Consider the following 16,494-nt stretch of genomic DNA (forward strand, 5'->3'; position numbering starts at 1 on the left):
AACAGCAAGTACGTCACATTGATTTTCTCGCTCCTTGTCACTGTCTGATGTAACATTAAAGCATGAAGGGTTCAACTTTAACACACACGCTCTCTTAATTAGCACGCTAACGGTGTGTTGCATTATGGAATTAATATTTCAGGGCCCACTTCTGTGTTTTGCCACTTAGATTTGCTTAATATGGCAGTGGGTCCTTGAGTCCATGAAAAATGCACCAGCCACTTAAAGCCGATGGACAGTTGAGAGCAAGACTGCCCCCCCCCCCCCCCCCCCTTAACCCCACACCCTTTCACACAAGTCCTGACTTTGACTGATGAAGTTGGGGCCGACTGCATTCTTGGCCTGGGCGTCAGAAGCTAATGCTTCGTTTTCTCGTTTTGCAGAGCCGTAAGTGCTAAAAATTGTGGCCTGATGCCGAAACATCCTCTTTTTTTTTTATTGAATCTTATGCATCAGTAGTACTCCTCAAATGTACCACACGCTCAATAAATGATGAGATGACACCCACCACCCCCCACCCTGCAAGCGTTGCTCTGATATTCATCGTCAGGCAATCTGATGGCCCACCAAAAGGGAGTCCTGAAGCAGCCGTAACTGCTTTGAAGCGAAGCCCAGTCCAGTCCGCTTAAACTGCAGATGCTGAGGCAGATGAGACAGGGCGTGTAAAGGGACAGTGAAACGGTTTTAAGGCGATGCTTGGTCTGAGAGCTATTTACAGCCGTATTACTGAGGTCATGGAGGGAACTTCGCGCTCTGATTGCGCAGCTATTTGTAGCAAGCAATGGTATTAAGTATGCTTTGAATAAAATAATGAGTTCCATTCAGAAGATCCCCTTGTGATGCTGCTGGGCTTCAGGAATTTCAGGGTGAATCTATTCTATTGAAGAACAAAAATAGAAAATCATGACAGTTCACCAGAATTTACAGATGATTAAATTCAAAAGGGGGTAACAAAACTCACTTCCACAAAACCTACAAACGTAAAGACTACAAATATAAAGTGAAGGGGGTTGAGTCTTCCAAGCAGGCCAAACACCAGGACAAGGTGAAGGGGAAATTATGTACAGGAAAAGAGGAAACTGGGGACTGACCAGTGATGCCTTCACAGTCCATCACAGACATGGACTTTAAGCTTCTCACCACACAGGCTCATGATTAAAATGGCATCTATAATGGCAAGGAAACGGACCTGCTTGTCCTGATGCTAGATGACACTGCAGCTCCCAAAATATGAATTGAAAAGTACTTGTGTATGTACCCTGTGTATAAAGTCCCTGTGTATGTACCATTACTTTCATGGCCGCTTTTCTACCACCGGAACCGCAGGGGGCACGTGGCCGCCCACAGCCATCAACGAAGAAATGGAGGCTGCCGGGTTTGGCGTGGCCTATAAACATACGGCAGCCATCTTGTTCCCCACAAGCTCATCGTTGCTAACCCTCCATTGTTGCAAGCCGTTTTTCCTGCCTGACCAAGCAAGGGTTCTGGACTGTTCTCCTGGATTAGCCTTGTCTGTCTCTTGTTCTAAACCCGATGTTGACCCACACCTTCTGACTACTCTACTGCCTTGTGCCCCTTCTGTCCTCAGATCTGAGAGATCAAGGTCATGTAACAGTAGTGAAGGCTACATCTATAGACTTTTTATCTACATATTTAGTTTTTCGTATCAACATTGAAAGTTAAAGTGAACACAATGAAATGTGCTCTCTATATTTCACCCATCACCCTTAGTGATCAGTGGGCAGCCAGTGGTGGCCTAGTGGTTAAGGAAGCGGTGCCGTAATCACACACTGCCCCCTGGGCGCCTGTCATGGCTGCCCACTGCCCACCAAGGGTGATGTTTAAAAGCAGAGGACACATTTTGTTGTGTCACCGTGTGCTGTGCTGCAGTGGTTCACATCGACAATCACTTCACTTTCACTTTATTTTGTTCCATGGCCGGAGCCCTTCCCAGGACATTGGACACAGGGCCCTGTGACATGGTACAGACACCAACCGGCTCCCAGCAAACTGAGAGGAACAGATGCATGTCTTGATGTCACAGGGGAGGCATAAATACACAGATATCAGATGTTGCATCTTTTTGTATAGATCAATTACCTACATAGACAATTATTACTGCCCCTACGTTTCACACCATCTATTTATTTTTCTTCCACAGAAGGACCAGATGTGCTTCCATGGACTCAAATAGTCAAATCCTAAAGGACTCTTTTTTTCTGTACTTAGAGGCAGCAGATGAATGCTGATGAAGGCCTGTGTGTTCGTCATATAGTGCATGATAACCAGAGAAGCACTAATAAGCCCTGCACTCACCCACTGTGCTTCTTAAATATTTAAAATCATAAACAAATATAGTCAGAATGGACTAAATGTGAGGCAGGGCGGAGAGGGACTGAGGGATTAAAGCTCCACCATGAAGGTACTTTTTAAATCCCTGTGTGCCTGTTGCGTTTTAACAAGATAATGAAGTTGAAGTAAAAAAAAAAAAAAAGCGACTTGCCGAGCTGGGAGTCTTTAATGGAGCTGGGGAAATTAGCTTCATGCAAGAGTGGAATGTAAAACCACAACCCTGTTGTGCGTCTGACTAAATTGCACCTATTTGATGCAATATGAGTCCTGTTTCCCCACAACATATGCAACTGTCCAGTGGACACATGCTTGTACAGCCCTGCATGATTCCTGCACCTTTCCATCCGCCTACGTGACATTCAACTGTCAAAGCAATAGATGCAAACGCAAGGACGAAATTTACCTTTTGTCATTGTCAAACATGATGCATCGCTCATTAATTAACAAGACCCAGGCTGCACATACGCTGCATGGACATGCATTTAAATTACGTCAGTATTTGTAATTTAGATGCATGGATGGATAAATGTAATGGCCAGTGATGCATTTATGTGCATAAGATTTTGAATGTCCACAGAATGTCTTTATTCCACGAGTTGGTGCTTTTGTGTTTGCAAAATTACCAGATAGCCGGATATACATTATTAGCCATAACAGCTCTTATTTGTTGACTTTACTATATAAATTTACTTTAAATTAATCTGTTTACTAATGTAAACTGACATTCTATCTTTCTATCAGATGAAACTTGAGATGTTTTAATAATGTTCTGGAAAATGTGCTTGTGTGGTCACAAGTTTACACATTTCTTACATCCTGCTGTACAATATGTAAACTGTGAATGTAATGGAAATCGGTGTTACGATTCTATTGAATTTCTTGGCTCCGTTCCTCTTTCCGTTACCCTGGCAAAATGTAAGTGATGGCTTTAATACATAAAGAAGCGAATGTAAGTCTGGGCAAGATTAAAGTGGATGCCGGTTTATAATTAGGCCCGTCCCCTGTAGCTAGAAGTCACTAGTACATCTTTGTCACCCACGATGGAGTGAGAAGTCCGCAGGATGGAGCAACCTGTCATCCGGGAGAGGGCCTGGATCATTCTTCCACGCACGCACGGTCAGAGAGGTTGTGGCGTGGTCACTTCATTCAGCCTCAGGTAAATCCGTAGGATCCTCGCGAGGTCCCTGCCACATTTCTCGCTCTCTCACTGCCTCCGCGCTACCCGTCTCTCCCCAAACCGGTACCTCTTAATTAGCGAACATCCTCCTCCCTGCCTCGCAGTTCGTCTGCTAATCAGCGCAGATGACACCGCTTGTCCACCTGGGCTGTCACATGGCACCGTCTGCCCCATTACTGCTCCCAGAAGGCAGCGCAGCTTGTTGGATGTTGACTCTAAATGCATTTACCGGAGTTGCCCCCTTTTGTGTCGACAAGCAATTCTTAACTGCGGGGTTGAAAGGGGGTTGGGCGGAAGAAAGCGGTGGGTGGGGGAAAGAGGGAAGGAAACACAGGCGCTGACATCTCGGGGAGTTTCATAGGGATGGCTAATCGAAAGTGATCAGTGGAAAAGTTTAATATTTAACTAGCCGGGTGGTGCAGCCCCGAAGTTTCTAATGAAATTATAACTCATGCTTGAAAAGCAAAAGTGCATGTGTTGTGGGAGTGTAAATTATTCATCCGCCCCATATCTCCCCGTTTCTGTTAACCCAGAGACAAGTGGCACTCCAGCTTTTAAGGAGCAAAGCTCGGCTTGCCATGTGACGAGAGGAGAAATGCACAACAACGGCATTCTGTCTGAGGACCTGATCTGAAGCGGCGTGAGGCTCGGAATAGGGCTGGAGACTTAATTACCTTCATTAATTGATTTTGTTCTAGAACGGCAGCGGGCGCGTTGCAAGGCGGTTACATCACCGCCCAACGAAAAGAACTCACCTGGCGATGCGCTCCTTCCTCCGACGTCTTCCCCCTCAACCAGATGTGCTAAAGGACATATTGAATTCTATTAAAAAGAAAAAGAGCAAGAGTGTGGACTAATTAACTCTCTTCAGAAAGGATGTATGATGGTCCTACATTGTCTAAGAGGTCTGGTGAAATATTTAGGCCCGTAACATCCATATTAATGATAACATTACACATACATCTAGCAAAAAATTCAATTAGGATTCGACCCAACATTGATGTCAGGGGCATATCAAGCATATAAATGTACCGTCGCTTGGGGATATGCTGTCTACAGTATTTTCATTCATTATTTTTCAGGTATCTTAGCTTTTGGCCAGTCTGCCTCCCTTCTGGCATTATTAAAAAAGAGGGGCGCAGGACGGGTTACATATTTGATGGGAACTAATTAGATTGCGCTCTGTACCTCCGAGTCTACCTGGCAGTTTGGTGCCACCATGCAAAGGTAATAATCCACCTTTTTTTTTCTCCGGGAGAAGCCGTGCGCGCTTGAACAGTAGTTCTCGTTTTTTTAGCTTGACTGGACATGAGAAGAGAATCACATGTCTGCTATGATAAGATGTAAATATAAAACCATTGCTTTGGACATTATGTGTGCTGAAGTGTGTGAGTGTGTGAGTCTCTGAATGTAGTGCCAAATAAAAAGTGTACATTTTAAAGGGTTAGGGTACAGACATTTTTGGTAGAGACATATATCTAAATGTATGAAACTTACAGTAAACTAAAAATTGGAAGGTTTACTAACAGTTAGTGTTATATTGTTCAGAAATAAAAATTGTTCAAACAACATAAAAGGAGAACTAGGGCTCATCAAGGGTAGACAAAAAAAAACATAAATAGAAGCAATATTCCTTCCTATCAGATATGACAGACCATTGTATGTAATATTTTGCATGCATAATACAGTCCTGGTCATGGTGATGAATGCAACTACTTTATCAAACTTTGTCTCCTTTGTCTCATCATATAAGCCACCAACATGGAGACTTAACCCACTTCCTGTGCTCTTACATTTACAGCATTTATAAGACGACTTACAATTAATATTTACAGGGACAGTCTCCCTAGTTCATAGGTGACTGTGTTACACACTAGGCTAATACGACTTTTTTAATATCGCTGTCATAAAACCACTTTTAAAGGCACTGAATTTTAATCAAACAGGGGCCAACATTTAATCTTTTTACAGTCAGAGTGAACCAGGATGAAATACGCACTGCATGGGCTTCACTCATGTTACAAATGCCTGGCTCTTGGCAAGAGCAACAGGAATGGATTCAGATTAAGAATACAAAAAAAGTTTATCAAATATAAGTAAAAAACTGTGTATTTAAATGTAATCAGCTTAATGTGTCATGGAGTCTCCCTTCCCTCCATACACCCCCTACACCCCCTCACATGCACATCATAGTTTTGATGCCTTCAGATAGAATCTACCAATGTAAATGGTCATGAAAATAAAGAAAATACATTGAATGAAAATGTGTGTCCAAACTTTTGGCCTGTACTGTGCATTTGTGCAGTGGGCTGCTTTACGTACAAGACACATAGGACAAGACAATCATGTGCAACATGAGCAGATTTAGTGTGTAATGTCAAATATCACGATTCATTAGGGGTGGGACAATACAGGTAACTCACGATTCAATTCTGTGGAGAGATGTGGCCCCTGGTTTTAAATGTAAACACTGTATAGCTAGACAGATAAAAGTGCATGAACATTAAAAAACAACAGGAACATTAATTAACATGTGTAAACCATGATACAGAAACATCAGTAGTAAGTTACTGTAAAGCTTTACGTTAACCTGGACAGTGGACACATCAGCATGCTCAGATGTAAGAGCACACCTCTGAGCAGAGATTATGTCACCAGTGGTAGAAAAGATTCTCTCTGATGGCACGCTAGTCCATGGCACACACAGGTACCTCTGGGCCAGCTTGGCAAGGTGTGGGAACTTGCATGCCTCAGATTTCCACCAACCCAACGGCTCATCTGATAGTGGTAGAGGTGAGGATTCTTGATATTGCTGAACCTCCTTTTCAGCCTTGGAGTTAGGTGACGATGGGGTCAGGGAAGATCTGGCATGCTGGAATGTTTGTCTAAGGAGGTTTGCAAGTGCGGATCTCCTTTTTTTTATGTGTGTGTGTGGTGGTCCTCATCCCTGGTGTCATCAGCAGGACCACTCTCTTCAGTGCTTCCTCCCCTCTCCTCTACTTTACCATCAGACTGCATTTCCCTGTAAGACAAAAAAGCATTTGGCACATCTTCATTGTTATTTTTGTTATTAATGAAATAACATGTGCATCACAACAAGAAATCATCAGCCCCTAATCATTTTTAAATTTGCCCATGGTTAGATGTGTGGATGACATTTTTCTACCAGTAGTGCAAGAGTTGAAAGTTTAAAAGGTACAAATACAATTTATATTTCAATGACCTACACCTGGGGTCTAAGGCAGGGGCAACGTAGAGGAAGTTTTTCTCCTCTGCAGACATGTAGCGCTTTGATAGGTCTCCGTGGATAGCACACTTTGTGTCCTTGACGAGAGGGGTATGCTCAATTGTGCTGAGTGTGTCGCTCAGAAGTTGGGCGCGAAGAGGAGCAATGATGGAAACAATTGGGCTTTTCTCCTCACACATGCTCTTTGTTGCTATCAGCATTGGATGGAGGGCTTTCACAACCTCTTTGGCATTCCTGATGTCTCCATCAGTCAGGGTACAGATGTCAGTGGTATTCTTTCTGACCCTTAAAGAAAGAAGGAAAAGAACAGAACGAAAGTCAAAAGTTTATACTTTATAATGCACATATTCCTTATTAATCCAGACCAAGAAGTCAGGAAAAAGCAATTTACACTAAGGAACAAAATATAAATCATGTTAACAATAATATACAACACGTTACAGATATCCTATGCAATTCAGTAACAAAGCAATAAACGCCTTACCTCTGGAGATAAGAGGGCAGCAGTAACAGCTGGCTGTTGCTCAAGAAACCGGCTGATCATCTCATAGGCACTGTTCCAGTGGACAACAACATCAGTTATCAGCTTGTGGTGCGGAAGGCCTAACATCTTCTGGTTCCTCTTCAGGGCCTCAGCTGCTGAGGTGGAAGAATGTGCAAATTCTCCTAGTTTTCCCGAGCAGTCGAGCGACATTTGGCAGTTTGACGGCACACTCTACCGCGAGATTCAAAACATGAGCGAAACAGCGAATGTGCGGATATCCAGCAATCTCAACAGCGTCGTCAGTCACCACTGCTGGCTCTTTCTCGGTGAGCTTCCACTCGTCTGCAGCCTTCTTAAACACCTTTGCCATGTGAGCTCCAGTATGACTTATTCATAGCCTGAGTCTGAAGGACGTAGCTTTGGGCATCCCAGGTGTCGTCTATGAAGTGGGCAGTAATAGCTACGAAGGACTCGGTGGTCCTTGATGTTCAACCATCACAGGTTAGTGCAACTCGTTTAGCAGACCGGAGCGCACCCTCCACTTTGGCTCTGGTATCTGCATGCAATGCAGGGATGACTTTGTCTGTAAAGTGCAGATGACTCGGTATTTCATATCTCGGTTCCAGTGTTGTCAACATTCTGCAAAATCCATCATTCTCCACCACGCTGTAAGGGCAAAGGTCCTTGCAAATATATTCGCCGATGGACTTAGGGATACTCTGTGACCGCGGCAACCCAAAGAGGAGCTTTGCTTTGAACGCAGTAGTGATTGTTGGCTGACTTGGATTGCCCTCATTATCACCTGAGAGTAGTTCACCGTGATTCTTCTCTGTTGTTGTTAACTTGCGTTCTTTGCCGGCTGCTGTTTGCGTAACTTTACCCCTATTTAATCAAACAGTTCCCCCGCAAACAGAATGGTAGATATTGGGTAGTGACAGTGACACTGACAACGGGGGAAATTAATCATTTTGTGTTGTAATAAAATATCGATATTGGCCATTAGTGTATCGATTATTTATTGCGACAGAGAGCACAACAATATATTGCAATATCGAGTTCTTTTCCCACCCCCTAGCTTTTGGTGATGGCAGTGAGTTGAGGGGTCTGACTGCAAGTGGGAAGAAGCTCTTGCAGTGTCTATCAAACCGGGGAGAGTGGAGTAAAAAACTCTCTCTACACACAAAAGCACTGTATTCAAACCACTCCAACTTGATATTACCTGGCAGAAAGAGGCATGGCACAATATACCAGTTAAAACACCAGTTAATTATTATTGCAGTTACATGTGAATATTGTATGTAAAAAAATTTACCAATGTTACAGAAAAAAACAAAATGAGAGACAGGAGGAAAAGATAGAAAAAGACAGTTCAGCCGGAACCAAGCTTCAGAGACATCACCTGTTCCAGGAGAAAAATGGGAGGAGAGAAAAGGTTTGAAAACCGGAAAGTCTGAGAAAGAAAGTCAAGATCTACCACACGAGAACAATCCTTTATACACCTGACCAACAGGAAGCTATCACAGACCAATCAGAACCTGTTGTTTCTGACGTCACGCCCCCGGTGCCTCCCGTCTGGAGAAGACAAAGATGGCGGTCCCAAAGGCCGTTGCCTCACACCTTTGGCTCGGGGGAAGGCCACCAAATGTTGCAATGCCATTCGACAAAGACATGCAAAAACTGAGGTGTTGAATCTCCATGCACAACAAAAGCACAGAAATCTTACAGATGGCTGCTTGATTCCCTGGGGCACTTCAGTATTCAGGGTCCATGGGGATCACAATTGGTTCATGATTGTGCATCTGCTTGTTCACCCTGTTCCTTCCTGGTCAGTTGGGAATTCAAATGTAGCCGATGGTGGTGGTTCTGAGTCCTTTACGATCTTCAGGCATCTGAGATCACAATTGTAGGGAAATCTGCCTTCTTGACAGAGATCAAACACAGCAGCATACATAGAATATTCAACTTGATCAAACGCTGTGCACACTTGGTGCTGTGCACAATTGAAGTCAAAAGGTTGTAGTTTTGCATACAGATTGTACACGTAGAAAAACAGTGTCCATTGTACATTAAAAACTAACCAGAAAAACAAATGACAACAGTGATCAGATATTGTAATGCAAAGACATGTAAATATAGTGAGAAGCTTAAAATGATATCAGGGAATTCATAATTCTGCTAATTTGCATCGACTTATTAAGTCGATGCAAGAAAATAAATACAAATAAAAAATGTCCCGCTTGTTGCCATGTGATTAGAGAATTTCCACCTTTGTTAGGGAATTCAAAACTCTACGGATTTGCACCGACTTACTAAGCCTAATCAACAACAGTGGCCGGAAAAATAAATACAAACAAAAAGTCCTGTTTGTTGCCATGTGATTTGAGAATTACACCTTTATTACTAAAAGTTATTATTTGAGATTATGATACTGTTGAGGTGTTCAGAGAGAAAAACAGTTTCACATAAATATAAAATCTGATCCTAAACATGTTGATCATACTGAACATAAATTTTAACTGTAAACTATGAATTTTAACAGTGCAATTTCCAATCCCTGATCTATTATTATCAAATTTTTCACAATGGGACATGATTTATGATGTTCATATACTATACTTTTCAACTATACTGTCATTGTGTCCCTGAGCAAGACACTTAACCCTAAGTTGCTCCAGGGAGACTGTCCCTGTAACTACTGATTGTAAGTCACTCTGGATAAGGGCGTCTGGTAAATGCTGTAAATGTAAATGCTGTAAATGTAAATCCTGAACATGCACTGACCAAGGTATTGTTCCCACACCGTCCCGTCTGATCACTGCTCAGTTAAATTCAGAGAACACATTTTGTCCAAGTCTTAGTCCTACTTAGGGTCACTGGGTTCAGGGCCTGGCACCAGGCCACAGATTCACTCACGCCAATTCACCTAGTGTACTGTATATGGGTAAAACATGCTAACTCCACACAGGTTAGAGCTGGGATTCAAACTCATAACCTTGGAAGTGTGAGGCCACATTGCTAAATGCCTCTAACACATCCTAAACCCTCTGTAGGCCTACTAGCTGTGCCATTGGGGTATGGTCTGTCAGATAAGTTGTATGGTAGGTCCTTTATGGATAAACAACGGTGAGACCAAAAGTAACAATAAAGAAAAGTTTATTATACAAGCCAGCAAAAAGGCTCAGAGACTCATGTCTCTGCAATTTTATATTGTCCTGTTATCCTTCCTGATAAGACAAGGGAACAGAACGTGCTCTTCTCCTGACGTGAAGGCACAAAACATTTCTCACACAAAATAAAAATCCAAAATACATTTTGCTGAAGCAAACATTGATCATAAAAACAGTACAGGATGAATCAAAATCACACAATGATTTCATAAGAGGATTAATAAACATCATTCATCAACCTCATAAGTCATGAAGTGAAAGCAACATCATAATGATTTTTATCTAACAGGTCATTATTTGAAACAGAATAATTCCCTTATGCCTCCAAAACCTTGGAACAACTTTCCAATGAACATTGGGCTTAATTAGCACCTTCAGCACCTTTATTGGTCTCTGACCTGAAGCTCCTGCTTTATTTGTACAGTATGGCACACTCACCGACACCAGGTTCACACAGCGGCGCTGGCGGATTTTCAGAGAACCTGAATCCCCAGGAGCAGGCTCAGGGCGACAGCTGTGAGGAAGAACTCCCAGCTAAATGGAAAAGAGAAACCTTGAGCCCATTATGACCCAAAGGGATGCCTGGTTGCCGATGGCCAGAATTATAAACTAACAGGAGGAGGTAAGGTCTGGAGGTAGAAGGGGAGAATGACAGGGTTTTGTGAGTAGAAAAGTCATGTTTTGCAAATGAACATGGTTTCTGTGAAAGGGTCCAAGAGGCTGGCCTCCAGTGCATAAATGAGAAAAACATGAAGAAAAATATTTAAAGTGTAACCACACACAGCTACACAACGATAGCGGAAGGAACTGATAGAATAAAGAGTCCAAAGTTGGTGTGGTACTTTTTTTTTTTTGGAGGACTATTCTAGGTATGGAATACAGAAGCCATGTTTTTGTGCATTGGTGGTATAGTGGTGAGCATAGCTGCTTCCCAAGCAGTTGACTCGGGTTCGATTCCCGGCCAATGCAATGGACCTTCACGGGGCAGTGGTGGCATAGCGGTTAAGGAATAGGCCCCCGTAATCAGAAGGTTGCCGGTTCGAATCCCGATCCGCCAAGGTGCCACTGAGGTGCCACTGAGCAAAGCACCGTCCCCACACACTGCTCCCCGGGCACCTGTCATGGCTGCCCACTGCTCACTCAGGGTGATGGGATAAATGCAGAGGACAAATTTCACTGTGTGCACTGTTGCTGTGCTGCTGTTTATCACGTGTGACAATCACTTCACTTATTTATTTTATATTTAGTTTCATCCAATTCAAAACAGGGCAGCGTTGGCTATCAGATACACAACAGGGTCAACCTAACAGGTAAGAAAGATGACTTGTAACTGAAAGGTTGTGGGTTCAAATCCCGAACCGCCAAGGTGCCTTGAGCAGGGTACCGCCTTTCAGAGCTGTCCACTTGCAGTTGGGTTGAACTGCAGAGGACACATTTCATTGTGCTGTGCTGCAATGTTATACAATTTTGCAGTGAGTGGATTATGTATTTCCTGGAGTTTTTTTTGTAACTAAATCTTAAAATAAGTTAGTATCGTGTCCATAAAGTTGAAGAAGTTAGGCCTAAATGGACATGCTGACTCCAAAATCTCCAGGCAGAAAATAATCAAATCTAAATAAAAAATCCCAAAATAACGTGTCATTTATAATATTGTAAGTCTTACAAGTCTGGAAGACCTGTTGTAATGCCACAAGGGAGAGGCACTAATTTTAGTAAATGAAAAGTAAACAGAAAACCACATTAACAATGCTAGAGAAGGGGGTGAGGGAGGAACGGACTTCTAATCACCCACTTTGAATGACGAGCAGCCGGGGGTGACTAGGACCCTTGTGTGCATGTGAAAGGAAGCACCTGGCTAGCCCAGCATCACACCGGTCAGTTGGATAATACACATACTAATTTCTCGGCACTAAAAATAAGCTTCCAAAAACAGAAGTGATGTCAGATCCGGTCCTGGGTGACTTTTGTTTATGTAAAAGTGAAACCGCCTTTCTACATTACTTCTATGGCCTAGGCTGTAAGTAAAAAATAATAAAACAAACTATCAAAAATAATTAGCAAATCCGATCATCTAAAATAATTAAAAGTAACCCACAGTATTTTTCTCCAACGATTCTAACACATAATGTTTGTGGTGGTGTAATAATGTAATTGTATGTCATTAGGTCTGAAACGTCCCAAATTTCTTCTCTAATATAAATAATAATGATTTGAAATACAAGAAGTAAAGCATAGTGGCCACATAAAAAAGCGTGAACGGATGCTCACCACACAAAGTTTTTAATTGTTCTTGCGGTGGGTTAAAAAAAAGAATACCTTTCAAGAAGCTTCTGTTTCAAGCGAGTTGATTAAAGAATGTGTGATACTTCAGTGACAAGCCTGGTATTATTAATTCATTGCAAACAGTGGAATTTGGGTGTGTTACTTTGAAAAATGTTCAAAACTGCAGGCCCTGTAATAAAAAAAAAGCCCCCAAAAATCCAACACATTAACATTTCATCTACAAATTCTCTTTCATATGAAATATCCCCAATATACGGCTGTCACAATCAATCAGATGTCCAGAAAAGAGGGGCTGACAAGCCAAAAAAAAAGGGATGGGGAATATGTCAGTGGTGGCACTCGCTGTCTGTTCTCTCTGTCATGCTGCCAGAAGCCCCGCGTTAAGAAGACACCCTCGCCGAAAACGGAGTGGCGCTGAAGAAAGAGCGGGAATTCGCTCCATCCTCCCTCCCCCCGATGAAAGGCTGCAGTGGAGGTTGTGTTCTTTCGCGCGATGCCCGGGTGGTGTTCAAAGACTCTTCCTCTTTCGCGTGGGGGATGCTTGGGAATCTTTTTGGTGGGTGTTTGGGAAGAGAGGGGTCGCCAGGCTCATCATTTTATAATTGTCTTGTCCCTTGTGTTCCGAACACAAAAACCCTTGGCTTAACCTCCGGCTCGGCTCTTGGAAGTCACAGACGACAGTGGAGGCCCAGGGAAAGTGAAGGATGGGTCTGGTGACGAAAGAGTTTGAGAAAGTGCCTTTGGGCATGGATTTCAGCAGGGATTTCACCGGAACGTGCTCTGCTCTCCAACACTAAATGCCTTCTTACAAAAGCACAACAATTTGTATTAAAGTGAAGTGATTGTCACATGTGATACACAGCAGCACAGCACACAGTGCACACAGTGAAATTTGTCCTCTGCATTTAACCCATCACCCTGAGTGAGCAGTGGGCAGCCATGACCGGCGCCCGGGGAGCAGTGTGTGGGGACGGTGCTTTGCTCAGTGGCACCTCAGTGGTACCTTGGCAGATTGGGATTCGAACCGGCAACCTTCTGATTACGGGGCCGCTTCCTTAACCGCTAGGCCACCACTGCCCTGTTACCTGGGCCATTGATTATGAGGTTAGAATAGGTTGTGCTTCTTTCAGCCAAACACGTAAACATATTTAATGCACAAATTGTTGGCCTGAAATAATTGTCCTAATTGCATCTGATCCTTATCGCAAGTCTGGCTTTTAAAACCACTAGTTAGGTTAAATAAAATAAAACTGTGGGTTTTTGTGGACTTTAAGAAATTCCACTTTTAGAGCACTCATTACTGATTGAAAGAATGGAATATTGAATAAAAAAATAGTCAGAGACGGAGGTTGATGTGAGTCATGGCTGCCCACTGCTCACTAAGGGTGATGGTTAAATGCAGAGGACATATTTCGTTGTGTCACTGTGTGCTGTGATGCACAGCAGGATAGAGATTGCATTAGGACAGATATCATATATCAAGATATCAAGTTCAAAAGGAGTTTTAAACTGACTTGTAGTTTAAACTGAACCCCTAGGGCTGCAGAGGAACACCGGTGTTTTTCAGTCAGCACGTACACCAGTCAAAAGTTTGGACACACCTATTAATTTATGAAACAAAACTGACACCGGATTATGAAATAAGTGGCTTCTCTCAACCACAGTGTGCAAAAAGTTGGTAAAACGTACAATGTATGGCAACCAGCTGCAAAGCATTTTTAAGTTCTCTTAACTTGAGAAATAATTCTCACAACCACATGAGCATGAAGTTGAGAGAACATAAAAATGCTTTGCAGCTGGTCGCCTTTTTTTTACAGTGCACCTAAACAATGGGGATGGTTTCCAACAGTCCAGAAGGCTTATGCAATTACATATGTTAATGAGCATCTCATGAAGCGGCTTTTGATAATGTCAATTATCAGCCATGAAGGTCACTCTAAAAAACTGCTTGATCAAAAATACTTCTATATGGGACTTCTTGCATGGGATTGTTCAAAATGGCTCAATCTTAGTCCTAGTTGTATCCAGACCTTTGACTGGTAGTGTAGCCAGCAGACTGTGCAGATCAATAAAGTTATAGAATTTAAAAAATAATCTGCAAAGAATTATCTTTTTCTGTAAAAGCAAGATTTGCACTGAGATAGACATTGATTTCTTAGTTTTGGCTCCATAGCACCCAGCCACTGGATGTTTCACTAAGACCCTGAACAGAAAATTGACTAAAGCACCTTGGTTCAATATAAATCACATTAATTTGGGAAATCCCTGTGGTCCATGGAATCTTGTATAATTTAAGTGAAATTCTCATTTATCCCCTTTAAATGAATGTATACAGTATATCTAGAAGAATATTTAGAATTGATACTTGAGTCCAGTTTCTCATGAAAATATATTTATTGTATAAGAACAAATCATTTTCATCCATTGTTTTGTAAGATTCCTTCAATAAACATTAACGTACACTTGAAGATGTGTTTTACCATAATGCTGTTTACACTGTACAGAAATTCATATGCACATTGTTACAACACCCAAAATGTGGCTCATCCCTTTTTGTTGTAGTCCTATTGCTCCTATTCTGCATGTCTAGTTTTCTATTTTCTATTTCTAACTGTTTGATGTTGCCAAATGAAGCAGAATTTAAATGAAAAGGTCATCACATGACAAGTTCTTAAATACAATCTAATGATGTTGATGTCATCATTGCTACTCATCACCAAAATCAGCAAAAAAAAAACCCATCTTGGCCAAAAAAATACATAATTGCATTTAATTATTTTAACCATAATTCTTTATTTTCTAATTTAGTGAAATTAATGAAATGTGTTGGTAAAAAGTATGTCAATGACCACAATGTGTGTATGTAATCACGTGTGTTTGATTGATTTTTTTATTGTTTAGGCCATCTGACATAAGCTAACAGTCTTTGGCACAGACAGCTTATAGGACTATGTTAATATTCTGTTAAAGAGAATAAAAGGAAAAACTCACCATGCCATGCTTTCTCACCAGTTACCGGACCAGGCCGGTGAGCAGGGTGGGTATCAAAAGTGCACCAGCAGGAACTTGAAGTGTTCTTATGGCTCCTGGGCAAGTATTATGCCTACTGTATATCATTAACTTGGAGTCTTTCTAATTAGCACCAGGGTGGAATAATGAATACAACTCCATTAATCAAAAGGTAATATATGTAAAAGCAGTATTTCTGGCCTAGGGAAAGGTAGAGAGAGTGAGATTGGGGGAAAAATCAAAGGAAGAAAAATAATAATCTTGCCACCTCAGAGAGAAAATTGCTTTTATATTCAATTGTACACATTTTCTTTTATTCAATATACAGAGCTTGCTCTATGCCACTTGGCTCGGTGGTACGTAAAAAAAGAAAAGAAAAGTCAATTGAGCTGAAAATTTCATTAGCGCTAGCACTCGTTGCTAATGAAGTCAAATATGGGGCTAAAATTGTTTTCTTAGTTATAATTAATGAGAGTTATAATTCATTGCAGCATAAAAGAATCGCAGCGTGGGGCCATTTGTGAACATTTCTTTAAACAAAAACGAATTGTACATGTTTCGATGCGTGTAGAGGACAGGTTCTATGGTTTTCAGACTCAGAATCAGACTACAGGGAGTGCAGAATTATTAGGCAAGTTGTATTTTTGAGGAATAGTTTTATTATTGAACAACAACCATGTTCTCAATGAACCCAAAAAACTCATTAATATCAAAGCTGAATGTTTTTGGAAGTAGTTTTTAGTTTGTTTTTATTTGTAGCTATTTTATGGGGATA

General features: G+C 41.8%; 1 non-coding gene across 1 annotated transcript; it reads left to right on the forward strand.

The window, feature by feature from the left end:
- Window positions 1–11,324: 11,324 nt before the first annotated feature.
- Window positions 11,325–11,396, forward strand: trnag-ccc (transfer RNA glycine (anticodon CCC)). Its single transcript has one exon. It is a non-coding gene; the product is annotated as a tRNA-Gly (tRNA).
- Window positions 11,397–16,494: the final 5,098 nt, after the last annotated feature.

This window comes from Denticeps clupeoides, chromosome 4, assembly GCF_900700375.1.
Source record: "Denticeps clupeoides chromosome 4, fDenClu1.1, whole genome shotgun sequence".
Lineage (NCBI taxonomy): Eukaryota > Metazoa > Chordata > Actinopteri > Clupeiformes > Denticipitidae > Denticeps > Denticeps clupeoides.